The following is a 27,032-nucleotide window of genomic DNA, read 5'->3' as shown; positions in this document are numbered from 1 at the left end:
GAGGTGGAAAATTATCCATCAGTTGAGTTCCCCGACATCTCATACTTCCTGGTGCTGCAGACATCATTTTACATGGACACACAGATGAAAGCCTGGAAGAGCATGGAGGAAAACAACTTTTGAAGATAAATCCAGGAGATATTTCTGAGCTTTTTGTACGCGTCTTTGAGAAGCTTGCAAGGATGCTACAAGTTTTAGTATAAGGTGAAAACAAACCACAGCTGCTTGATTCTCAATCCTCCTGCTCTCCTCTTCCAGCAGGCATCACAGATCCATATAATTTACCCACAAACGTAATTACTTATTCAGTGTGTGTATGTGCACACGTGCGTTAAATGTGCCAAAATAAAGGCTTGTTCTTCTTAATTTACCCACAAATGTATTTATTCCACTTGAAAAGTGTCCGGCAAACCAGCTACTAGATTTGGGACACCGCGACAACCTGAACTATTTAGTATTTGGCTTCAAACTTCAAAAAACTTTGCGGCCCACTAGATGGCGCTTCGACCTAGTGGTTGAGAAACACTGGCCTATGCAGAAGCAGCCAGCCGACCGTCCCATAGCCAGTCTTTGGCATATGAGTCACATAGAGGGATAAAATAGTTTTTTTTGTTTTGCCACACAATATTAATGTCAACACAAATGTGTGTTGTCCAGATGCTCCAAATGAGCTGCTGCAGTCAACTGAGCCTGGATGCATTGGAGAAAATGGTGCGTGTGTGTGTGTGTGTGTGTGTGTGTGTGTGTGTGTGTGTGTGTGTGTGTGTGTGTGTGTGAGAAACTTGGAAGACATATTTATATGGTCATAGTCTTGTGAGATGGGACATCATCTGGGATTTTGAATGTTGCAATATAATAATGCCACTTAGAATTTGTCGTTGTGGTCTCAAAGGAAAGAGCTGTGAGTGAGAAATGATATATTTTTATTAAACTGATGATCAATTTTACAAGTGATATTTAAGTCAGTTGGCACACGCGTCAGTTTCCTGAGACATTATGGGTGTTGATAATAAATTAAGCTGTACTGCCTTTCAGATTTTTCAAGTGTAGGTCATTAAAAAAAAAAATTTCCCCCGACACCCAATTATTTTTGTTTAGTGACCGAAAGCTACTGAATTCGAATCACAGACTTCCAATTTTATTAGCTTTTTTTAAATAGAACAATTAATGACTTTAGAGCCACGTGGTCTTAAATTCTCCACTATTTTTTCCTGCTTCACCATGACCCAATTCAAGATACTACATCATGCATCATGTGATGGGCTTTCCCCGATCACGCAAGGCATTGTGGGATACAAATTTGAAACAGGAAAGAAAAATGGAGGATGTGAGTGTGCGAATAAAACGTGAAAGCGCGACTACAGTAACGGAAAGAAAGTGAGAAGAAAAGATGTTATGTTATATACGAAGGAAAGGAAACGCAGGACCAAACTAATAAATATGGGCGCTCAGCGAGCACCTCGGTGTGATCAGCTGTTTGTTTAGCGACAGAATGATGGAACTGTCAGTGCACGCTCAAAGGGAAACCTGTAGATGGCAGTAATGCAACACTGTGGATGCCAGCTGCCGTAAAACCCAAAAGAAGAAGAAGAAGAAGGTAAACCAGCGTATGCGCACACGGACTTCCTCTGTCGAGCGATTTCATGCACATTATTTGCTTTAATCCCCTCAAATTAAATAACTTCCCAGCCACAGAATGGCCTGATAGTTTGTGAGATATTACAGAAATAAACATATATCACAATCACCACATTTCAAAGGGAACTATATTTCACCGATTTTATGAAATTGAAGGCCGTCTAGCTTTAATAATAAGGAGACAGAAACTGAAGTGAATGACATCAATATAAAAAGAGCAGTGCAAAAAAAAACCAGAAATGAAGATGTCATAACCTTTGAATGTGTGTGGGTGATCATATTTTTTGTAAAGTTATATCGAACCACACAAACCTATCTCTGCCAATCTCCCTTAAAAATACATTACAAGCCCCAGGAAAACTGGACTCAGCCCCTGTCTTTTCAATCGCAAGAAACAGCCCTGCTAGAACCCATGCTTGCATGGACTAATAAAGGACTAGAAAGATGATGACAATGATGATGATGATGATGATTGCACCTGCACTTAATGTGGGTCTCCGACCAAAAAAAAAAGCAACTGGGTGTGAATAAGAATAAAAAGGAATTCTAATTTGTATCGGATAGAATAATTGATGGATAAATACTCATAAGAGCTACTTGTGCAATAAATAGCTGATTTAATTCACCTTGACAGTCACTAGATATTCCTGTGTTGAATACGGTATTAAAGATAAAGCTTTTCAGCATCTGTGGATCTCAACAGCTTCCTTCGTGATCATTAATCCAGCCGGAGGCAGAGTTTTTCAGAGCTGTTTAATGAGCAGTGAACTCCTCTGCTCCTGCTGTTTCATCATTATGTTCTGTACGAGTCAAAACAGCGCATTTTACATTTGTGCTGAAAGAAAAAAAAATGGATCTAATGCTTTACATGACTTTTGCTCAATTCAGTTTCCCTAATGAGCATAAGGTTATTTTTGTGTAATAATATTGATATGACATAATGCAGTTATGAATGTGTGTGTGTGTGTGTGTGTGTGTGTGTGTGTGTGTGTGTGTGTGTGTGTGTGTGTGTCCCAGCAAAGGTGTATGCTCACCCTGACCAGGTAGAAGTGTTTCCTGAATTACTTAACAAGGTGAAATAGACACAAAGAATTAAAAAATAAGACTGTTTTTGTAAACCACAACCGAAAAGCTGATGTTAATGGCTGTTCCATTTTATTCATATGTTATTTACACGTCTACTTGCAACATTTTGGCGATTTTTCTCCCATTAATATTATTCATAGTGACCATCACTGAGATGAAACGAAGATATACAGTATTCATGGCATATTTAAGAATGTATAGCCGTGTTTAGGGTTTAAACTGGAATTTCGGAGACGGACAAACCTTATTTCTTGTAAAGGCTCTTATATTAGGCCTCATTTTTCACACGAGATACAAACAAATGTTTTCATAAATTCAGAAATGTGGGAGTTGTAAGGAAAGAATCCTGTTTGGATTTTTTTTGGGAAAAAACGCTTTCATATCCTGAAAGTTGACACTTCAGGCATGATGTCTGAGATAATGATCTGATCATGAGCTGCAAATTATATTCCGTAAGCTGTGGAGGTATTAACCTTTCACAGCTCAACATCTAACCTGTGGAAACATGTCCAGATAAACCTCATGCTAAATGCTAGTTGAGTTAGCGGACAAGCTAGCTAGATTGTTTGATAGTTTTCAGTATGAGCGCTAAGTTTTTAAAAAAGATGGCACGTCAGTATTTGTTAGTGCGTGTTGTATTAAAATACAGCACAAAGTGCTGCTAGAACTTCGAGGAACCCATCAGGATAATTCTTTGTTTGCAACCACGTGACAAAAGCAGCGTGACGTATGCACCTGCCGCCATGCTGGATGATCTACAAATCCAGAATGTCGTCTTTTGATATTCTAATTATTCTTGTTTTTATATTATTAACCCAACAAACCTTTACATTTCAAACAATAAAGATCTTTGACAAAAATAGAGTCGACACACACAGTCTAAAAGTGTGCAATAAAAACATCACTTAGCAAGTAGCACTATTTTATACTTGAGCGGCGGCTACAATTATCGACACCTTAACGATCTTTTGGCCGTTGCAAAAGTAGAAAAGACTTTCAGTATGTAAATCGTGCATGAATAATTACTCAAACTTTCACAAGAAAAAAATGAGTTGATTCCCGATTACTTAGCGTATCAGATCACGTGACACTGTTCCACAATTATCGACACCGTTCCACAACTATCGGCACCCAGATGATTATTTATAAAAAAAAAATAGTGTGTGGTATTAAGTTAACAAAACATAGTTTTTATTTAGAATTTGTTTTCCATAGATTTATATTTAGTACAAAATATCTTTTATATAAATATATGGATGTCGGTGTTTACATAAATGAGGAAGTAATTCTAATGTTTGTAAACAAATTAACTGATAATGTTTAACCTGCGTCAGAAAATCGTTTTGTTCCACTTTCTAACTGTCTTTGTAGATCACATTTTGTTAATCATTCATTGTTGTTTGTATTCATTTCTAGTTTTGTAGTTTACCAATAAAGGTCAACAGGGAATCGACCTTGTAACCACATGAACATCCAGGTCAAAGGTCGCATGTCATTCCTTGAACCAAATTATAAAATGTTTACTGATATTGTAATATGTGGTAGATATTTACAACAAACTGCAAAAAAAAAATTCTGAATGGAATAGAAAAATCTGAATATTTCAAGCATGTAATGTTTTATATGTTAGGAATTTAATTCTGCTCTAATTCTATTTATTGTAATCGGATTCCAAATACTCTATAAACATTCCATTCTGTTATGAATCAGGAAAAAATTATTATAAATCACAGCACTTTTATTTTTTTAAAGTACTTCATCTACTTCAACAACGTTACACAAAGATCGATCCATAACAGTTGTAAATGTCCCTTAATTCCACAGGGTGTCGATAATGGTGGACACCGGTGAAAGTAGTCACTATTATCGACACCTCACGTGACTTCTCAAACGCGCGTTTAGATACAAAATGGTGCCTTTCAAATGAAAGAGTACAGTGGTGCTTGAAAGTTTGTGAACCCTTTAGAATTTTCTATATTTCTGCATAAATATGACCTAAAACATCATCAGATTTTCACACAAGTCCTAAAAGTAGATAAAGAGAACCCAGTTAAACAAATGAGACAAAAATATTATACTTGGTCATTTAATGGAAAATGATCCAATATTACATACCTGTAAGTGGCAAAAGTATGTGAACTTTTGCTTTCAGTATCTGGTGTGACCCCCTTGTGCAGCAATAACTGCAACTAAACGTTTGCAGTAACTGTTGATCAGTCCTGCACACCGGCTTGGAGGAATTTTAGCCCGTTCCTCCGTACAGAACAGCTTCAACTCTGGGATGTTGGTGGGTTTCCTCACATGAACTGCTCGCTTCAGGTCCTTCCACAACATTTCCATTGGATTAAGGTCAGGACTTTGACTTGGCCATTCCAAAACATTCACTTTATTCTTCTTTAACCATTCTTTGGTAGAACAACTTGTGTGCTTAGGGTCGTTGTCTTGCTGCATGACTCACCTTCTCTTGAGATTCAGTTCATGGACAGATGTCCTGACGTTTTCCTTTAGAATCTGCTGGTATAATTCAGAATTCATTGTTCCATCAATGATGGCAAGCCGTCCTGGCCCAGATGCAGCAAAACAGGCCCAAACCATGACACTACCACCACCATGTTTCACAAATGGGATAAGGTTCTTGTGCTGGAATGCAACGTTTTCCTTTCTCCAAACATAACGCTTCTCATTTAAACCAAAAAGTTCTATTTTGGTCTCATCCGTCCACAAAACATTTTTCCAATAGCCTTCTGGCTTGTCCACCTGATCTTTAGCAAACTGCAGGCGAGCAGCAATGTTCCTTTTGGAGCGCAGTGGCTTTCTCCTTGCAACCCTGCCATGCACACCATTGTTGTTCAGTGTTCTCCTGATGGTGGACTCATGAACATTAACATCAGCCAATGTGAGAGAGGCCTTCAGTTGCTTAGAAGTTACCCTGGGGTCCTTTATGACCTCACCGACTATTACACGCCTTGCTCTTGGAGTGATCTTTGTTGGTCGACCACTCCTGGGGAGGGTAACAATGGTCTTGAATTTCCTCCATTTGTACACAGTCTGTCTGACTGTGGATTGGTGGAGTCCAAACTCTTTAGAGATGGTTTTGTAACCTTTTCCAGTCTGATGAGCATCAGCAACGCTTTTTCTGAGGTCCTCAGAAATCTCCTTTGTTCATGCCATGACACACTTCCACAAACATGTGTTGTGAAGATCAGACTTTGATAGATCCCTGTTCTTTAAATAAAACAGGGTGCCCACTCACACCTGATTGTCATCCCATTGATTGAAAACACCTGACTGTAATTTCACCTTCAAATTAACTGCTAATCCTAGAGGTTCACATACTTTTGCCACTCACAGAAATGTAATACTGGATCATTTTCCTCAATAAATAAATGACCAAGTATAATATTTTTTATCTCATTTGTTTAACTGGGTTCTCTTTATCTACTTTTAGGACTTGTGTGAAAATCTGATGATGTTTTAGGTCATATTTATGCAGAAATATAGAAAATTCTAAAGGGTTCACAAACTTTCAAGCACCACTGTAAGAAATAAAGTAGGTTTTAATGAGGAGATCATGAAATATCAGTGAATTTGCTCAGTAAAAACATGTCCATGATCTTTCCACCATGCTTACCTGCAGTGATAATGTCTGGGTTTTCCTCAAATTGCTGATCGTGCTGAAAAAAATTCCATCTCCGGTAACAAGCTGTGTCATCAGATGACAAGATCAAAGTGGGGGGGGGGTCTTCAGGTTGATTAATTAACCAGTAATAACTGTTGGAAACTCACCTTTGTAAAATTGTTTTTTATTGGTAAATCTGGAAAGGTGTTGATAATTGTGGACTGGCGATAATTGTAGCCACTGCTCTAATTCTATTTCCTTTTCATAGACAAAGTAAAATCACTCAAAAGGAACAACTGATGGAGATAAATTACACAAGGCACAGCATACTTTTGGCAATCTTATCAAGTTAAATCAGCTTCTTAAGTTCCACCAGTTCACAAGTCATCTCTCAAGTTACTGGGTTACTGGAACAGCATCGCTAATATCTCACCTGACAAAGTTGACCCACGTCGTTCTCATTGTGTATCCAAACTCATAAAGATTTCTCACGCTGCTTCTAATCTGTCTTTCTTGGCAGATCTTTCATTTATCCTGTTGCTTCTTGATAGTGCGAGATGAGTTTTTGTCCTGATCTTATCGTGTCCTAATGTGAGTGTTGGAGCCCAATCTGGATTTGTTTTATTGCGTACTGTAGGTTTGCAAGGTGAAAAGCAGTGTTCACACTAAAGCGCAAAAGTTCTATTTAATCAGCAGAAAACACAGCTTTGATTAGCAGATATCAAGTGGTCACCACACACACACACACACACACACACACACACACACATACACACTAGGGGGTAATTAGCTTTTTCCTCAGTTAAGTCCTTACGGTGTATGTTTTTGAACCACAGCGTACGCATGGCATTCTCTGGACAGGTCTTCATCTGTTTTGTCGCAGTTTTTAATTATTTTGGGAATTCTTTCTGAGGAACCGTTTCTCTTTGTCACAAGTAGCATTATTACTGCAATTATATCCTGCACACAAAGCAGGCGTTGTCTTTCTTCAAAGGCAGTGAAATCAAAAGAAAATCATGAAGCGTTGCAGCAGCTCACACGTGAAGCGCTGGTTCCTGGTTGTTGTTGTCATCCAACCTGGTGGACTTCCGGTTTGGAAAATAAGCCTGACATCACTTGTACGTGAAGAATGTGTACACAGCATCTTTGCTAGCTAGCTAATGAGTGTATGTAGCTAGAAACACAAGCTATTAACCTTGAAACCCCAGCAGCATTTGACGAAGTGATCTATCCCATAAAATGTCTTTATAGACTATGATAATGAAGGTGGTGTTTATTTCAGCATCACTTTTTTTTTTGCAAGTTAGCATACATAATTTATCACAATTTGTGTTTTAGCACTATTAATGCACATTCACATGTACAAAGCACATATACAGATATATTTTTTTATTGTTACATTTTTATCTGTATCTTATATAGTTGGCTTGTTCTTGGGATCTTTTTTTTCTAAATTCTCTTTTATGTTGTACGGTGTCTTTTTATTTTCGCATGTCTGATAACCTGCTGCTGCAATAAAAAATTTCCCAGCTTGGGCTCAATAAAGTAAATCTGTCTGTCTGTCTATCTGTCATTGTTTAAAAATGTGTTCTTGGGATATAGAAGATTTTTGGCTCAGTTGTGTTGGGTGGAGATGTATTAAAAATAATCAGAATGGAAAGTAATTACTTGAGCTGTTTTTGACCAGATGACTTATTTACTCTTATTCGAGTAAATTTCTTGATTGTTCTTGACTTTTTTTGGAATTGGGGTTGTAATTATGATCGGTTCACAATTCTGTGTTGTACCAAGAAGTTCTATCCATACACCATCCAACTCATATTCATGTGAACTGATGGCTTTGACCTTTATTATAAACTCCTGTTGGAGTACAAGTCATTCTTAATCATTACTAAGTCATGTGACCATAGCATAGGATATACCTGTGCTCCAAACTCAATAATTCATCTCCAGAGGTGTTGCTTGTCTAAAAGTCTATTTAAATGTGATCTATATTTTGCTGTATTGCTATATTTTGTGTTTTAAACTCAGTCAGATGCTTTCAATTTAGTCACAATTTAGTGATGCTGAAATAAACACCACTTCCATTATCAGCAGTCTATCACGACATTTTATGGGATAGATCACTTAGTCAAATGCTGCCGGGGTTTCAAGGTTAGTAGCTCATGTTTCTCGTTACATACACTCATTAGCTAGCTAGCAAAGATGCTGCGTACACATTTTTCACGTGGAAGTGACATCACACTTATTTTCCAAACTGGAAGTCCACCATGTTGGATGACAACAACAACCAGGAACCAGTACTTCACATGTGAGCTGCTGCAACGCTTCGTGATTTAGTTGGCAGGAGTTGATCAAGAAGATTGGGATGGGATTGGTGTGTTTTCATCCTGAAGAAACAGTGCTTGAAGTTAGTCTTTTTATAGTAGGTAGATCAAAAAGTCAGTGTAAAGATTACTGATATAGTAGATTAGAACAAAAATCAGATCCCAGCGATACATCGGTACTAAATGCATTAACGCATCTCCTCATGTAAAACTAATCCTAATGCAAGGCTGACACTTGCACGATTCCATGGCATGCATTGGCACGACTCGAGTCGTGCCAGTGCGCAAACTAGTCGTAAACTGGCGTGAAGTGTGCGTAAACCCGTCGTGACTGCATGCCATGTCGGGACAAGAATTTTGAAATGTTCAAAATTTTGGTCACGACAAAATTTCGCGACCGGGTCGTGAACTATGCGCAAACTGTTCGTGATCTCGTCGTGAACTCGTCGGGACGATGCGGGAGGATGCGTGCCAGTGCGTGGAAGTGCGCGCCATGCCACGACTGTCACGAACTGCCACGAATAGTTCACGAACAGCTCACGTCGAGTTCACGAGTAGTTCACGACATGTTCACGAATTGGTGCGCGTTGCAGCATGGCCGTGCCTTCCCACTGACACGGTCACGCATTGATGGCACGAGCAGTTCACGACTAGTTTATGCACTTCACGAACAGTTTGCGCATGGCACGAGCAGTTCACGACGAGTTCACGAGCAGTTCACGACTACTGCGCGACAGTGGCGCTCGCGTCGGTGTGGGGGTATATATAGGGCTTCCCGGACACTTCTCGCCATTCGCAATTTTTTTTCTTGCTTTTTTCTTTAATGTCTTTTATTTTCTATTCCTTCATGACTTTTTTTTTGGGGGGGGGTTTCGTTTCTTTTATTTCAAAAATGGAACAACTGTGGATGCAGCTCATGAAGCTACTACCATTCTTTCTTGCCAAGGGACAGCACCAGCAGGGGACATGTAGTAATGTGACAGGTAGTCTCGCTGATCCTTTGCATCCTTCTGGGTATGATGGCCGGTTAGAGGCAGCAGCCCCTGCAGGTGTCGGTCAGTCCTCCATCCACCAGGGATCAGATCATGTGTGTCCGGATCTTTGCGGTCCACTTCTGAAATTGCGTGTGGGTATCTGATGAGGATGAGGTTGTGCATGACACAGGCGTGCCCAAGTCGGCACGACACCGTCCGAATTGCGCAAACTCGTCGTGCCAATGCGGGAAGTGCGTAAACTATGCGCAAACTATGTGTGAACTCATCGTGCCAGTTCATGAATGTGGACGGGCACGCATTCGTGAACTCGTTGTGAACTATGCGTGAACTAGTCGTGAACAGTGTGGGAGCCTCCCAGTTCGTGCCCCAAAATGGCACGACTTGCCACGACAAAATCGTGGCCAAAAGTCGTGCAAGTGTCAGCCTTGCATAAATGGGGCTTTAACCCTTTCTCACAGTACACTGTCGTTCCATTCTGCTGGTGAAATGGACATCGAGTTATCAGACATTTTCAATCATGATAAACAAATAAATGATTTCATCACCGCTGTTTCGGTTTGCTGTAAGTGTTGAGAGTATCGTGACTCTGTGTTTAGCTGCTGGTGATGTGAAAACAGAGGGGTGTGAGATCCCTGCTCGGCAAACCATTCACACTTTTCTCAATAATTGTTCTTGACTTTTACTTTTATTATTTAACAACTATTCACTGAAGGCGAAGTGAATATCGGTGAATAAAAATCAAGACGAAGTTGAGGTGATTCTGCACCGATATTCACTGAGCCTGAAGCGGATAATTGTTTTTGTATAAATACACAGGTGATTATTTTTTTTAATTGCATGAAAAATATATTTTGTTTCAATCTTCAGAAGCTGCATGCAAATGTAATAACTTGTGTCACTTATCTATAGCGACACAGAAAATCCTTTGTTTTGAAATCGATAAAATAAATCCCAATCCCAATTTACCTTTGAATAGTTTTAGACCAAACTTCGTAGCATCTTTAGTGCTTTTAGGCACAGCATTTTCTTTCATTATTTGTAATTCTTCCTCACTTACGGTGACGAAGCGATTGGAGCCATTTTGCTGAGTTGCTTGAGGTGATTATCGAGAAATAGTCTGAATTTCCCAACCAATCAGCGCAAACGATTTCCTGTAATCACCTGCGTATTTGTACTAATGAATATTATTACTACTGTCGCACTACTTTTACTTCAGTCAGTATGTTTTGTACTCTTTCCACCAATATTATTACTTTTATATCTTGATGCTACTCCACCCCCCGATTACACCCCTGGATATATTGCCATAAAATCGAATGAGATGATCATGCTCTATGATAAATCCAAATATATATAAATAACCATGATTTGACATCTTTTATAAGTGAAAGAATCATTCTGCTCATTCACTGTTCAGCAAGTAAGTCATGGAGTTGAGTGAGTTACACATGACTGTGTCAAATACGGCGATAAATCATCAACTTGTTTTTCCTTTTCTTTTTTACTTTTCAATCACTCATTTTAGATGGAAAGGCAGAGTCAGGCACAGCTACAGGGGACAATCATTCAAATGAAACATACCAGTGTGCATTTATTCAGAGCAGCAGGCTGACAGCTGCAAGTTTTAGTGCTGTTACTATTAAATAACCATGATGTACTGAGGCCAGTGCACACACAAATCACAAGAATGGAGTGGACAGGAAAAGAAGGATTTGAGACACTTATAATTTTATTGGAAATCTGGATCTGTTTATCTTTAGTGCTCCAAATATCTGGAGCTGTGTTCAGAAGTGGGTGTGGCTTAAACAGGAAGCGGTTTTATTTATTTATCATATCTATCTATAGGCATATCAGGTGAAAATTCAAATTCAATCCAAATTACTTGAAACTGGTCTCAGTGAATTCAGAACTGAATGCAGAACAACAGACTTTTTACAGAATTAAAGTATGATTATCCGTTCTTGAGATATTACAAATCAAAGATTGGGAAAAAAGGCTTAATTTTTATGAAAAAAACATCATATTCTGTCTGAGGATCACATGATCCAAAATGGGCCTCATTAACCAATGAGATCAAATATTTTTAATTCATAACTTTTTATTTTTCAAGATATTGACATGGAAATTGGCAGGAACATGGATGGTTGTATACTGAACACAAAGTTTGAAAAATTTGTAAAAACAAACTCTGCAAATTTGTATTAATTATTCCAATTAGGTACAAATGTTAAATCAGTAAGCTCAATAAAAAAAGGAATAAAAGATTATTTCTAATCCCCTCTTTGTGCTCTCTAGGTCTTTGTATTTCTCAGTAGGGCCGACTAGTGTTTATATGAAAGAATATAAATGATTATTTCAATTAATATTCACAGCTTTCAAGGTGAACCTCGAAAAAACTGTCTGATCCACATCCAATAAACAATTCACATTAACTCAACTTGTTAGGGTTTTGCTGGGATTCGAACCTGGTTCTTTGGTGTGATGATCCAGCAAACCCCCACTAGGCCACCAGGGGAATGACTCAAATGCAGAGGCGTGAGGCGGAAGTAGAAAAAGTAACAAAAGGTTTATTTATACTATGTACACTATATACAATCCAGGGCAAAACAAAAAAACAAAAACAAAGAGTATAATTCAAAAAGAAAAAGGCAAAAATGCAAAAGCTCAGAAGATCCACAAAACACAGTACAAAGGAAACTGGAGATAAACATAACAGCACAAAGACTCCGTGACAAGAGGACTGAACTCAGGGGTAAAAATACACAAACTAATTAAGGACACAGGTGAAGATAATTAGGACTAACAGGCAATTAACAAAAAAAACACAAAACACAGGAACAGTGGCGGCCTCTAGAGGCCAAAATAAATATGACACGAAAAGGAAATAACAGCGGCCTCTAGAGGCCAAAACAGTCCAAGTCCTAACAGGACCCCCCCCCTAGGAGCGTCTCCTGACGTTCCCAGGGCGATCTGGATGGGCCGAATGGAAGTCCCGACACAGTTCTTTATCCAGGACATCCCGAGCAGGAACCCAGCAGCGCTCCTCAGGACCATAGCCCTCCCAGTCCACCAGATATTGCAACCCGCCGCGGACCCGGCGGGAGTCAAGCAGGCGATGCACAGTGAACACAGTCTGCCCCTGGAAGATGCGGGGGCGTGGGGGGTTCCTAGGGGCAGGGGCATACGTAGACGTCAGTACAGGCCGCAACAGGGAAACATGGAAAGTGGGGTTGATCCTCAGAGTCCGGGGCAACTGGAGCCGGTAGGAGACAGGGTTCACCCTGCGCACCACCTTGAAGGGGCCAATGTAGCGAGGAGCAAGCTTGTGGTTCTCCACCCGCAGCGGAAGGTCCTTAGTGGACAGCCAAACGCGCTGCCCAGGGCGGAAAGTGTGTGCAGGTCTTCTATGGCGGTTGGCCTGAGTCTGGTTGGTTCTGGAGGTCTGTATGAGGGTCTTCCTGACCTTGCTCCAGGTCTTGCGACACCGTCTCACATATTGGTTGACCGAGGGCACCCCCGCGTCCTCCTCCTGGTCCGGGAACAGAGGTGGCTGGAACCCGAATTGGCACTGGAATGGCGACAGCTTGGTGGCCGATGACTGCAGGGTGTTGTGGGCGTACTCTGCCCATGGCAGCCAGGTGCTCCACGATGTCGGGTTATCCATAGCCAGGCCTCGCAGGGTGGTTTCCAGGTCCTGGTTGAGCCTCTCCGTCTGACCATTGGACTGTGGGTGAAACCCAGAGGAGAGGCTGGCAGTGGCTCCGATGACCTTGCAGAACCCGTGCCACACTCGGGAGGAGAACTGGGGCCCTCGGTCTGAGACGATGTCCTGTGGAAGACCAAAGACTCGGAAGACATGATTAAATATAAGTTTCGCTGTTTCAAGAGCAGAGGGGAGTTTGCACAGAGGTATGAAGCGGCAGGCCTTGGAGAATCTGTCAACAATGACCAAAATGACCATGTTACCTTGTGACTCAGGGAGACCCGTGATGAAGTCGACTGCCACGTGGGACCAGGGACGCCGGGGAATGGTCAGAGGATGCAGGAGACCCTGGGGACGCTGTCGTGGGATCTTGGTTCTGGTGCAAACCTCACAGGACAGGACAAATGACCTTACTTCCTGCTCCATGTTAGGTCACCAGAAGCGTCTTTTCAGGAAGTCCAGGGTCCTCCGAGCTCCCGGGTGGGCGGTGAGAGGGGAAGAGTGACCCCACTGGAGAACCTTGGCCCGGGCTTGATGTGGGACGTACAAGAGGCCCGGTGGCCCCGTCCCAGGACCGGGGTCCTGGCGTTGGGCTCGTCGAACAGCCTCCTCAATACCCCAGCGGACAGGGGCCACAATCCGGGACACCGGGATAATAGGCCCGACTTCATTCTCCCTGTTAGTGGCAGAGAACAGCCTGGACAGTGCGTCAGGTTTGGTGTTCTTGGAGCCGGGACGGTACGAGAGGGTGAAGTCAAACCGACTGAAAAACAGGGCCCACCTAGCCTGTCGAGGGTTCAGTCTCTTGGCTTGCTGGAGGTACTCCAGGTTCTTGTGGTCAGTCCAAACCAGGAATGGATGTTGCGCTCCCTCCAGCCAGTGCCTCCACTCCTCAAGGGCCAGTTTGACCGCTAGCAGTTCTCGATCCCCCACATCGTACCGGGACTCCGCAGGACTCAGGCGGTGGGAGAAGTAAGCGCAGGGGTGCAGCTTTCCTTCCAAACGTTGAGAGAGTACCACGCCGACACCACTGTCCGAGGCGTCCACCTCCACGATGAATGGTTGGGAGGTGTCCGGGAGGACCAGAATGGGTGCCGTGCAGAAGCGGGCCTTGAGGTCTTTGAACGCCTTTTCTGCCTGAGGAGACCAGCCATAAGATCCACCTGTCCCTTTGGTGAGGTCTGACATGGGTGCTGCCACAGAACTGAAGTTCCTGATGAACTTGCGGTAGAAGTTAGCGAATCCTAAGAACCGCTGAACCTCCTTAACGGACTTGGGAGTAGGCCAGTCCCGGACGGCCAAGGTCTTGGCAGGGTCCATTTGGAGTTGGTCTGTCCGTACAATAAATCCCAGAAAGGAGACCTCAGGAACATGAAATTCGCATTTCTGGGCCTTGGCGAACAGATTGTTCTGTAGCAGCCTCTGGAGAACCTGGCGGACATGGTGGCGGTGCTCCTGCACGGTCTTGGAAAAGATAAGGATGTCATCGAGGTAGACAAAGACGTACAGGTTAATCATGTCCCTTAAGACGTCGTTGATTAGGGCCTGAAAAACAGCTGGTGCATTGGTGAGTCCGAAGGGCATCACCTGGTATTCGTAGTGCCCAGACGGGGTGTTAAAGGCAGTCTTCCACTCGTCTCCCTGTCGGATACGGATGAGGTGGTATGCGTTCCGTAGGTCCAACTTGGTGAAGACGGTGGCGCCTTGGAGCAGGTCGAAAGCAGTGGACATCAGCGGAAGGGGATATCGGTTGCGCACAGTGATCTTGTTCAGGCCCCTGTAGTCAATACATGGTCGAAGCCCCCCATCCTTCTTGCCGACAAAGAAGAAGCCGGCACCAGCAGGTGAGGTGGAGGGTCGAATGAACCCAGAGACCAGGGCGTCTTTGAGGTATTCCTCCATAGCCTTGCGTTCTGGCTGAGAGAGGGAAAACAGTCTGCCACGAGGAGGGGTAGTCCCAGGGAGCAAGTCGATGGCACAGTCGTAGGCCCGGTGCGGAGGAAGAACGGCGGCCCTGCTCTTGCTGAATACCTCCTTGAGATCCCAGTACTCTGTGGGAACTTGAGATAACTCGGTGAGATCAGGGGGCTCGGCAGGAGACACAGGATAGCTAGAGAGCAGACAAGAGGCATGGCATGCAGGGCCCCATTCCACAACCTGGCTTGTTACCCAGTCTATGCGAGGGTTGTGGCGAGTAAGCCAAGGAAGGCCTAGAATAACTGGGAACTCAGGTGAAGGAATCAGGTGCAGGGATATTTCTTCCTTGTGACCTTGAGACTGGAGGAAGACTGGAGAAGTAACTTGAGTGACTCTTCCATCACCTAACGCTTGGCCATCGAGGGCAGACACAGACAGAGGGACTTCAAGAGGTGCAGTAGGTATATTGATGCTTTGGGCGAAGTGAATATCCATAAAGTTCCCAGCCGCCCCTGAGTCTATCAAAGCTTGACAAGAGTAGACAGACTCACCCCAGGAGATGGAGACCGGGATGTAGATTCCTTGGCCAGGGAGTCCGGGAGAGAGGGTAGGCCCCGTCACAACCCTCCCTCGGCTGGACGGGGCGGTCCTTTTCCCAAGAGTTCGGGACATGATGCTCGGAAGTGACCAGGCTTGCCACAGTAGATGCAGCACTTGTCCCTCCTTCTGCGCTCCCTCTCAGATGCGGAGAGGCGAGTACGACCCACTTGCATGGGTTCTGGACAGTCACTGAAGGAGGTAGATGGTCTCCAGGTAGAGGTAGGGAGGCTGGGGGAGCTCAAGGCTTGGTGGCGTTCTCTCATCCTGTTGTCCAGACGAATAGCATGTGAGATGAGGGTTTCGAGGTCACTTGGGCATCCAATAGAGGCCAGACCGTCCTTGATGGGGTCAGACAGACCATGGTGGAAGGCTGACACCAGGGCAGTCTCGTTCCATCCACTTACTGCTGCGAGTGTTCGGAACGAGATGGCGTAATCTGCGACGCTTCCTCCTTGCCGGATGGACATGAGCTTTCGGGCTGCGTCGGTACTGATGTCTGCCTGATCGAAGACCCGAAGCATCTCTTCAGAAAACAGCTGGAAATCAAAGCACTCAGGTCCCTGTCTTTGCCAGATAGCAGTAGCCCAGGCTCGCGCCTTACCAGCTAATAAGGTGATCACAAAGGCAATCTTGCGGCGATCCGTAGTGTAGGTGGTAGGCTGAAGCTCAAAGGTGAGTTGACACTGGGTAAGGAACTCTCGGCACTCACTGTGCTTGCCGTCATACCTCTGTGGTGCAGGAAGGCTGGGTTCGCGAGGTGAAGAAGGCAGCATGGCAGGAGGCACTGGAGCAGGAGTGGGAGCTGGATCAGGAGCAGGATCAGGAGCAGGAGATGCAGGCAGAGATGTCAGCTGTGCCAGGGTTTTCCCAATTTGCTGAAGCAGTTCCTCGTGGCGAGCAAGGGCCTCACGTTGGCTGGTGAGCGTACGTCCATGGTCGCTCCGAAGCGTGTCAAAGCTGCCATAATTCCCTGAAGGTTGGCCGGGTAGACAGTTGAAGCAGCCTCTGCTGAGTCGGTCATGACGGAGTCTTTCTGTTAGGGTTTTGCTGGGATTCGAACCTGGTTCGTTGGTGTGATGATCCAGCAAACCCCCACTAGGCCACCAGGGGAATGACTCAAATGCAGAGGCGTGAGGCGGAAGTAGAAAAAGTAACAAAAGGTTTATTTATACTATGTACACTATATACAATCCAGGGCAAAACAAAAAAACAAAAACAAAGAGTATAATTCAAAAAGAAAAAGGCAAAGATGCAAAAGCTCAGAAGATCCACAAAACACAGTACAAAGGAAACTGGAGATAAACATAACAGCACAAAGACTCCGTGACAAGAGGACTGAACTCAGGGGTAAAAATACACAAACTAATTAAGGACACAGGTGAAGATAATTAGGACTAACAGGCAATTAACAAAAAAAACACAAAACACAGGAACAGTGGCGGCCTCTAGAGGCCAAAATAAATATGACACGAAAAGGAAATAACAGTGGCCTCTAGAGGCCAAAACAGTCCAAGTCCTAACACAACTGAAATCGACACTCGCGTTTCTGACTTCTGTTTTTTTTTAAATCTCATTCCGGCCACTAAGATCTCAATATTTTTCATCAAAACAACTCCAGTTATATTCTAAAATAGTTATTTATTTATATAAATCAGTTTGATTTGAAAAAATAAGTAGGTAAAGCTCTGAAAACTCACTTCAGAGTCTCCCATGAATCAGAACATCAAAACTAGCAGAGGGAAAATGTTGCTGAATCCTTCATCAGAAACAATGAGAGCGAGAGAACATCGCTATAAAAGTGATCTGATTGATATTGACGAGTAATCCAGTGGGAAACCGATCAGGAGAGAGAGAGAGAGAGAGAGAGCGCCTGACTGCTTTCCCGTGACTCAAAAAGAAAAGCAGCGGCAGTTTCCCGACGTCCCGCAAGCAGAGTTTTTACTCTGTTGTACCGACTTCAACCTGCCGTTACTTCCAAAGCACTGAACAGATCTTAACCAGATACATTTCTGTGGAAAGCAGAGATTATAAACTTTTTAATGAGAATATTCACGATAGAAAATATTCAGGAGTTAAGCAATGGCAGGTTTGGAAACTTAAATGAGCGTCTGGATGGACAATTTTCACAGCACGCCCAGCGAGCATCTGATACGCCTACTGTCTATTTATTTTTATTAATTGTGAACCCTTCCACTATGCCCCTCGAAAACTCTGGAAAGAATATATATATACAGTACCAGTCAAAAGTTTGGAAATGCCTCTAATTCAGTGGTTTTTCATTATTTTAAAATGTTCTGAATTGTAGATTAATACTAAAGTCATGAACATTATGAAGAAATATATATGGAATTATTTGGTAAACAAAAGTGTTACTCAAACCAGAATATGTTTTATATTTTAGATTCTTCAAAGTAGGCACCTTTTGCTTCGATGACAGCTTTGCACATCTTGGCATTTTCTCAGTCAGCTTTACGAGGTAGTCACCGGGAATGGCTTTCAGTTTACAGCTGTGCCTTGTCAAGAGTTAATTTCTTGAATTTCTTGACCTCTTAATGTGTTTGAGACCATCAGTTGTGTTGTGAAGAGGTAGAGTTGGTATACAGTGAATGGCCCTATTTGAGTACTGTTCTAATCCATATTATGCCAAGAACTACTCAACTAAGTAAAGAAAAATGACAGTCCATCATTACTTTAAGAAATGAAGGTGAGTCAGTCCGAAAAAGTTTGGGATGAGTTGGACGGCAGAGTGAAGGCAAAGCAGCCAACGAGTGCTCAGCACCTCTGGGAACTCCTTCAAGACTGTTGGAAAACCATTTCGAGTGATGACCTCATGAAGCTGATTGAGAGAATGTCAAGAGTGTGCAAAGCTGTAATCAAAGCAAAAGGTGCCTACTTTGAAGAATCTAAAATCTAAAACATATTTTGGTTTGATTAACATTTTAAAGTTTACTAAATTATTCCTTATGTGTTGCTGCATAGTCTGGATGACTTCAGTATTAATTTACAATGTAGGAAAAAAATAAAAAAATAAAAACATCGAATTTGAAGGAAAATTCGATGTTTTATATATATATATATATATATATATATATATATATATATATATATAAAACACATATATATATAAAATATAAAACACACACACACACACACACACATACATATATATATATATATATATATATATATATATATATATATATATATATATGTTTATTTTTTCTTTCCATTCACAAAATATAACAAATAGCAATTTGCCAAACATAAGTTCTACACGACACTATAACTCAGTGCTGCTGTGAGTCAAATTGGGGTCCTTTAGTTAAAGTTGACATTTCATGATAAGTTTTTCCTGTAAGTTTTCTGCAAAAATATTTATTTAATACTGATGAATCAAATTCAAGTCCTTCCCACGCCATGCGGCGTCGCCAATCTCCGTAGCCCTCGGCCTCTCGCCTATTACATAGCTAGGGTTACAGTGGGGGGGCTACTCCTCTGGTAACCACAAGAGTTTGACTTCCCACCCGCATCTGTTTTGCAGCGTGCCTTGCCAGACAGCAGTAGGTACCATTTTTATGATGGTCTTTGGTATGACCCAACCGTGAGTAGAACTCTCGATCGAGAGGCAGATACACTAACCACTAGGCCAACTCGCAGTTAACAATACTGATGAAGAATGATGGAAAAACCTGCGTGTCTAATGAACAAGTTGCTATTTTTAAAATACACTCTTTGGAGCAGTAAAGCTATCAATGAAATCATGTTTCCTTTTTTTTGTGAGAACTTGGCCAGTTTCTGTAGATAAAGTTTAATTTTGGATCTCAGTAGGGCAGTGTTTAGGTCAGGCTCTACTGGAGCAAATCACTGATTTAAAAAAAAAAACAGCACATTTCCTATTTGCATCTGTATTTGTATTCATGTAGAATATATTGTCTGTTTAATGAGAATAATATATTCATAAACTCTCAGAAAATAAAGTACATTATTGTCCCTTTAGGGGTACATCAGCTTGTCACTGAGGCAGTTGCCTCTAAGGTACTTATTTTTACCCTTTATGTACGTCTTGGGAGCATATGCATATATATATATATATATATATATATATATATATATATATTGTGGCAGCGGGGGCGTGGTCTAGCATCGGTCTGTGACAGGAGGGCGGAGTCAGGAAAGGTAAGTGGCAGAATCACTACACCTGTCGTTAATTAATGTGTTTGTGTGTCTTCCCAGTGACCGCGCCCTATTTAAGGAGAGAGAGCGAGAGCAAAGGGAGCTCTCTCCACAACCAGACGGCTGATGTGTGTGCGTGTGTCTGAGTGTGTGGGAAGAGAGATAAAAGCTGAAAAGCTAAATAAAATTGAGTTTTGTGAAAGCAGTTCTGTCCTGCCGTCCTTCTGTGCTCCACCCACCTACACGAACTGCTACAGTGGTGCCGAAACCCGGGAATGAGCACAGAAGACAACAGCCCCATGGAGTCCTCCACCTTCGCCGACCTAATCCACGCCCTCGCCACGGCCCAACAGAGCCAGCACCAGGCGCTGCTCGCCCTCCGAAAGGAGCAAGAACAACGGTTCGAGGCCCTGGTGCTGGTGCAACAGGAAGATCGTCGGGCGTTCCGGCACCTCCTCGCGTCGGCGGGGTCCACCATCTCCACCACCGCGGGCCCTTCCACCCTCACCCTCACGAAGATGGGCCCGCAGGACGACCCCGAGGCATTCTTCACGCTCTTTGAGCAGGTAGCAGAGACTCGGGGTGGCCGGTGGAACAGCGCGCGGTGCGCCTCCTCCCCCTGCTAACAGGAGAGGTGCAGCTGGCCGCACTACAGCTCCCCGCTGACCGCCGGCTGGCCTACGTGGACCTTCGCCGGGCCGTCCTCCAGCAGGTGGGATGCACCCCGGAGCAACAACATCAGCGTTTCCGCGCTCTGCGCTTGGAGGAAGTCGGCCGGTCGTTCGCGCTTGGCCAGCAACTCCAGGACACCTGCTGGCAGTGGTTGAGGGCCGACAGCTGCAATGCCGAGGGACTCATCGACCAGGTGGTACTGGAACAGTTCGTCACGTGTTTACCAGCGGGAACCGCAGAGTGGGTCCAGTGCCACCACCCGGCGTCGCTGGATCAGGCAATCAAGCTGGCGGAGGATCATCTGGCGGCTGTCCCGACGGCAGGACAGCAGACAACCTCTTCTCTTCTCTCCTCTCTCTCTCTCTCTCCTCCTCCTGTGTCTTCTCCTCGCCCCATTCCCCCACCGCGGAGGCGGGGGCCGGCGCCACCTCAGCCGGCCCGCCGCACCCGTGGTGCCCTTCCGTGTCTCCCTTCTGTGTCTGTCTCTCCCCCCCCTCAGGTGAGTGAGCCCCAGAGCACTAGTGCAGAGAGGAAGCCTGGGCCGGTTTGCTGGCGCTGCGGGGAACCGGGCCACCTCCAACAGCAGTGCTCGGTAATGGAGGTGGGCGCGGTGGTTTGGATCCCCAACGCGCCAGGAGCCGCCCTCGATCGGGCCGGAGCGTATCGCATACCGGTGAGTATCCAAGGGGATACATATCAGGCGTTGGTGAATTCTGGCTGTAATCAGACCTCAATCCACCAAAGCCTGGTTCAAGACGAAGCCTTGGGGGGAGCACAATTGGTGAAGGTGTTGTGTGTGCACGGGGATGTTCACAACTACCCTTTAGTGTCAGTCCACATTTTTTTCCGAGGGGAAAAATTTATAGTGAAGGTGGCGGTTAATCCTCGCCTTACCCACTCTTTAATTTTGGGGACTGATTGGCCGGGATTTCGGGATTTAATGACACACTTAGTAAAGAGTGGGTCCTGCCATTTGACGGGGGAGGGCCCGGTGTCGCTTTGGCGGGAGCAGCTGTCACAGAGCCGTCTACGTCATCTCCGCATCAGAGCGAGGAGCCGCTGGCTCCTCCTCTCTCTATTGGGGAATCCCTCGCGGATTTCCCATTACAGCAGTCGTGAGACGAGACTCTGCGACATGCGTTTGACCAAGTGAGAGTAATCGATGGTCAAACGCTCCAGCCGAACGCCACCCCGTCCTTCCCCTACTTCGCGATTATGAAGGATAGATTATACCGAGTGATGCAGGACACTCAAACTAAAGAGCGAGTCACGCAGCTTTTAATTCCGAAGAGCCGCTGGGAATTGGTATTCCAGGCGGCTCACTTTAATCCCATGGCTGGACACTTAGGACAGGATAAGACACTAGCCCGAATAATGGCCCAATTCTATTGGCCGGGGATTCGCGGCGATGTCCATAGGTGGTGTACGGCGTGCCACGAATGCCAGTTAGTAAATCCAGCGGCCATTCCAAAAGTGCCTTTGCGCCCTCTACCGTTAATCGAGACCCCGTTCGAAAGAATTGGGATGGATCTCGTCGGGCCATTAGATCGGTCAACACAAGGGTACCGCTTTATATCAGTTCTAGTGGACTATGCAACGCGATACCCGGAAGCAGTGCCTCTTCGCAATATCTCAGCACACAGTATTGCGGAAGCACTCTTCAGCGTCATCTCCCGAATTGGAATCCCGAAAGAGATTCTGACTGATCAAGGCACCTCATTTATGTCACGAACACTGAACGAACTGTATGGGTTATTAGGTATTAAGCCGATCCGCACCAGCGTGTATCACCCACAAACGGACGGTTTAGTGGAATGGTTTAATCGCACCCTTAAAAACATAATTTAAAAATTTGTAAGTGAGGACACGCGTAACTGGGATAAATGGCTCGAACCCTTGCTCTTTGCAATGCGAGAGGTCCCCCAAGCCTCCAAGGGGTTCTCCCCGTTTGAGTTATTATATGGGCGTAAGCCACGCGGCATTTTACATGTGCTGCGAGAAAATTGGGAGGAGGGACCTTCACCAAGCAAAAATGAAATTCAATACATTATTGACCTGCGCGCAAAACTCCACACACTCACACACCTAACCCAGGAGAATTTGCGGCAGGCCCAAGAACGGCAAACCCACCTGTACAACAAGGGTACGCGCCTTAGAGAGTTTGCACCGGGAGAGAAAGTACTCGTACTGTTGCCCACATCGAGCTCTAAATTAGTCGCCAAGTGGCAAGGACCCTTTGAGGTCACACGGCGGGTTGGGGATGTCGACTATGAGGTGAAGCGAATGGACAGGGGTGGGGCGCTACAGGTTTACCACCTCAACCTACTCAAACTCTGGAACGAGGAGGTCCCCGTGGCGTTGGTGTCGGTGGTTCCGGAGAAGGCGGAGCTGGGGCCGGAGGTTCAAAAAGGAACATTAGCATCACGTCCCTCTCCAGTCCCCTGTGGAGACCACCTCTCCCCGACCCAACTCGCGGAGATTGCCCAGTTGCAGACTGAGTTTTCGGACATGTTCTCGCCCCTGCCCGGCCGCACTAACCTCATAGAGCACCACATTGAGACGCCCCCGGGGGTGGTAGTGCGTAGCCGCCCTTACAGGTTACCCGAACACAAGAAAAAGGTGGTTCGGGAAGAACTCGAGGCCATGCTCGAAATGGGCATCGTCGAGGAGTCCCACAGTGACTGGAGCAGCCCGGTGGTCTTGGTACCCAAGGCCGACGGGTCGGTCTGGTTCTGTGTAGACTATAGAAAAGTCAACGTGGTGTCTAAATTCAATGCGTACCCAATGCCTCGTATTGATGAGTTGCTCGATCGGCTAGGCACGGCTCGTTTTTACTCGACACTGGATTTAACAAAGGGTTATTGGCAGATCCCCTTGACTCCATTATCCCGGGAAAAAACGGCCTTTTCCACACCGTTCGGCTTACACCAATTCGTCACACTTCCTTTTGGGCTGTTTGGGGTGCCCGCTAGGTTTCAGCGGCTGATGGACAGGGTCCTCCGCCCCCACGCCACCTATGCGGCCGCGTACCTAGACGATATCATTATTTATAGTAATGACTGGCCGCGGCACCTACAACACCTGAGGGCCGTCCTTAGGTCGCTGAGGCAAGCGGATCTCACAGCCAACCCGAAGAAGTGTGCGATTGGGCGGGTGGAAGTACAGTATCTGGGCTTCCACTTGGGCAATGGGCAGGTGCGTCCCCAGATTAACAAGACCGCAGCGATTGCGGCCTGCCCGAGGCCCAAGACCAAAAAGGGGGTGAGACAGTTCCTGGGGCTGGCTGGCTATTATCGTAGATTTATACCTAATTATTCGGATGTCACCAGCCCGCTGACTGATCTGACTAAAAAGGGGGCACCAGATCCGGTCCAGTGGACAGAGCAATGCCAGCGGGCTTTTTCTAAGGTAAAGGCTGCACTGTGTGGGGGGCCACTTTTACACTCCCCTGACTTTTCTCTCCCCTTTATGTTGCAGACGGATGCGTCGGACAGAGGGCTGGGGGCCGTTTTGTCCCAGTGGGTGGAGGGGGAGGATCGCCCAGTCTTATACATTAGTCGGAAGCTGTCAGTGCGTGAGGGGCGCTACAGTACCATCGAGAAGGAGTACCTGGCGATCAAGTGGGCGGTCCTCGCCCTCCGGTACTACCTGCTGGGACGCCCTTTCACCCTTTGTTCGGACCACGCGCCCCTTCAGTGGCTCCACTACATGAAGGATGCCAACGCGTGGATCACCCGTTGGTATCTGGCACTCCAACCCTTTAACTTCAAGGTGATCCACAGGCCGGGGGCGCAGATGGTCGTGGCGGACTTCCTCTCCCGTCAAGGGGGGGGAGTCGGCTGTGGGCCGGACGGCTGCTCGGCCTGAGTCGGGCGGTGGGGGTATGTGGCAGCGGGGGCGTGGTCTAGCATCGGTCTGTGACAGGAGGGCGGAGTCAGGGAAGGTAAGTGGCAGAATCACTACACCTGTCATTAATTAATGTGTTTGTATGTCTTCCCAGTGACCGCGCCCTATTTAAGGAGAGAGAGCGAGAGCAGAGGGAGCTCTCTCCACAACCAGACGGCTGATGTGTGTGTGTGTGTCTGAGTGTGTGGGAAGAGAGATAAAAGCTGAAAAGCTAAATAAAATTGAGTTTTGTGAAAGCAGTTCTGTCCTGCCGTCCTTCTGTGCTCCACCCACCTACACGAACTGCTACATATATATATGTATATATATCAGAGATGGGACCAAGTCACACATGTGCAAGTCTCAAGTAAGTCTCAAGTCTTAACCTTCAAGTCCCAAGTAAGTCCCAAGTCTTTTTTGTCTTGGGCAAGTCAAGTCAAGTCACAGGCTATGTCAAGTCAAGTCAAGTCAAGTCCTATAATAAGTCAAGTCACGTCCAAGCCAAGTCACCTTAGGCGTATTGGCGTAATTTTAGCAGCAGAATATGAATTTAATACATTGAAAAGGCAATACATAAGTAAATGTCAGTAAACATCCCTGGCACATGTGCCCAACCTGTTAAATATTTGCATTTTAAATACTCATGTTCTGTAAAATACATCATGGAATAAAACAAAACAGTAATAATGTCACAAAGTTATTTATTGATGGCAAAATTGATTGCAAGATTGAAAGCCAACTAAGTTTCTCACATTGTCATCAGCCAACAAGAAAAATAAACAGAGAATTGGCATTCTGTTATGTGCATAGTTAAAAGAGGGTAGGACGACACCTTGGGTTAACAGGGGCATGAGCTCCTCCAATCTCTAATCACGTCAGATGAGGTGATTATTATTAATAAGATACACGTGGAGAAACCTGAAGTGACTTCGATGTATGTTTGCGCCAGTAAAAAAAAAAAAAAACAAAGGATAGAGAAATGTGTCAGACATAATTTAGGTCTCAAAAAGAAGACCTGTTCGCCCGTGCAAAAGTGACATCATCTTACCCCATATGACAAGCTACAGAGGTGTGTGCAAAAGCACTCTCTCGCTCTCTCCCTCTCCGAGGCTGCCTCAGCCTGTGCGGAGCATGGACATACGACTTTGGTGTGGGAGTCTTGGTTCCCGCTATAATAGATTGTTACGAAAATAAATGTTAAATGAAATATGCGTCCCGCGCATTCCTTTCCACAAGAACTTTGCTCACAACGTTTCGGTCGTGGCTAACGCACTGTCCTCCTTACCACAAGTGCAACGTTTCGGGAACAATACGGAAAGGACAGTGCGTGGGATTCATCTTTCCTTGAACAATTACCCAGAGACTTTTTAAATTACCTCACTGGGAAATATCCAATGCACCTGTTCAGGTACAGAGTTGTGCTCTCTAAATTGTAGTCATTCAAACCATTGTTTTGGCGGCCTGGTAGCCTGATATACTAAATGTAAATTCATGGTTTGGATGACTGCACAATTTATTTTCATAACACTGTGTTACAGCGGGAACCGAGACTCCCGTGCACAGTCAGCCTGTTTTGCAGAGTTCAGTATCGCTGCTAGCCTGTATTCAAACAGCGAGTGGCATGCTGGTGAATCCAAATTGTGGCACTTTTTTCAATAGTGCATGACAGGCAGTGGGACGGAGTTTTCTTTTCTTTTTTGATCAGGTAGTGTGACGAAAAAAATGTGCAGGTTGCTGCACTGCTATTTCAAACGGCTATGATAAACTCCCCTGCCTCTATGCCCTATGGACAGTCTGGCTAATGTACACGAACACACTTACACGAATTTGTACTGCTCATGAACGTGTCACAAGCTGACCATTAGCTTAACCCTGAAACAGAACAACAGGGTAGGAAGCTGCTTATGTTATTCAGCATCACGACTGCAAAGTGCACAATCAGCTTACTACTACTGATATACAATATCATTAAACTTGACGTAACTACATTGCTTACCAGCATTCACATAAGAATTCCACAATAATAAACTGAATCCCTAGCTACATCTGCAGTAGCTAAAATCCTCCTACCGCTCACTCTCGTGGCTAACATTGGCTAACGAGGAGTTTAGCTGCTATCACCAAATAACAACACATTAATAAACTTACTGGGCAGAATGGATCTTCAAATGCCGGACGAAATTGGAGGTCGTGGTCTGGCTGTCAGAAATCGTCACGTTGCAAATCTTGCACTGCGCCGTTCGTCGTTTACCTTCTAGGCAGTAGCCCTTGAAGCCGAAAGTGATGACTCTTGGGATGGCTGACATGATGATATGATGTGAAATCTGTGAACACATCGTGGCATGGGGCGTGGTATATAGCCCACGCAGAGAGCGTGCCTGATGGACAGGGTGGTGACAACGTAACGGCAGTGCAAT

The sequence above is a fragment of the Neoarius graeffei genome, chromosome 9 (assembly GCF_027579695.1).
Source record: "Neoarius graeffei isolate fNeoGra1 chromosome 9, fNeoGra1.pri, whole genome shotgun sequence".
NCBI lineage: Eukaryota > Metazoa > Chordata > Actinopteri > Siluriformes > Ariidae > Neoarius > Neoarius graeffei.
This window is presented reverse-complemented; position numbering follows the sequence as displayed.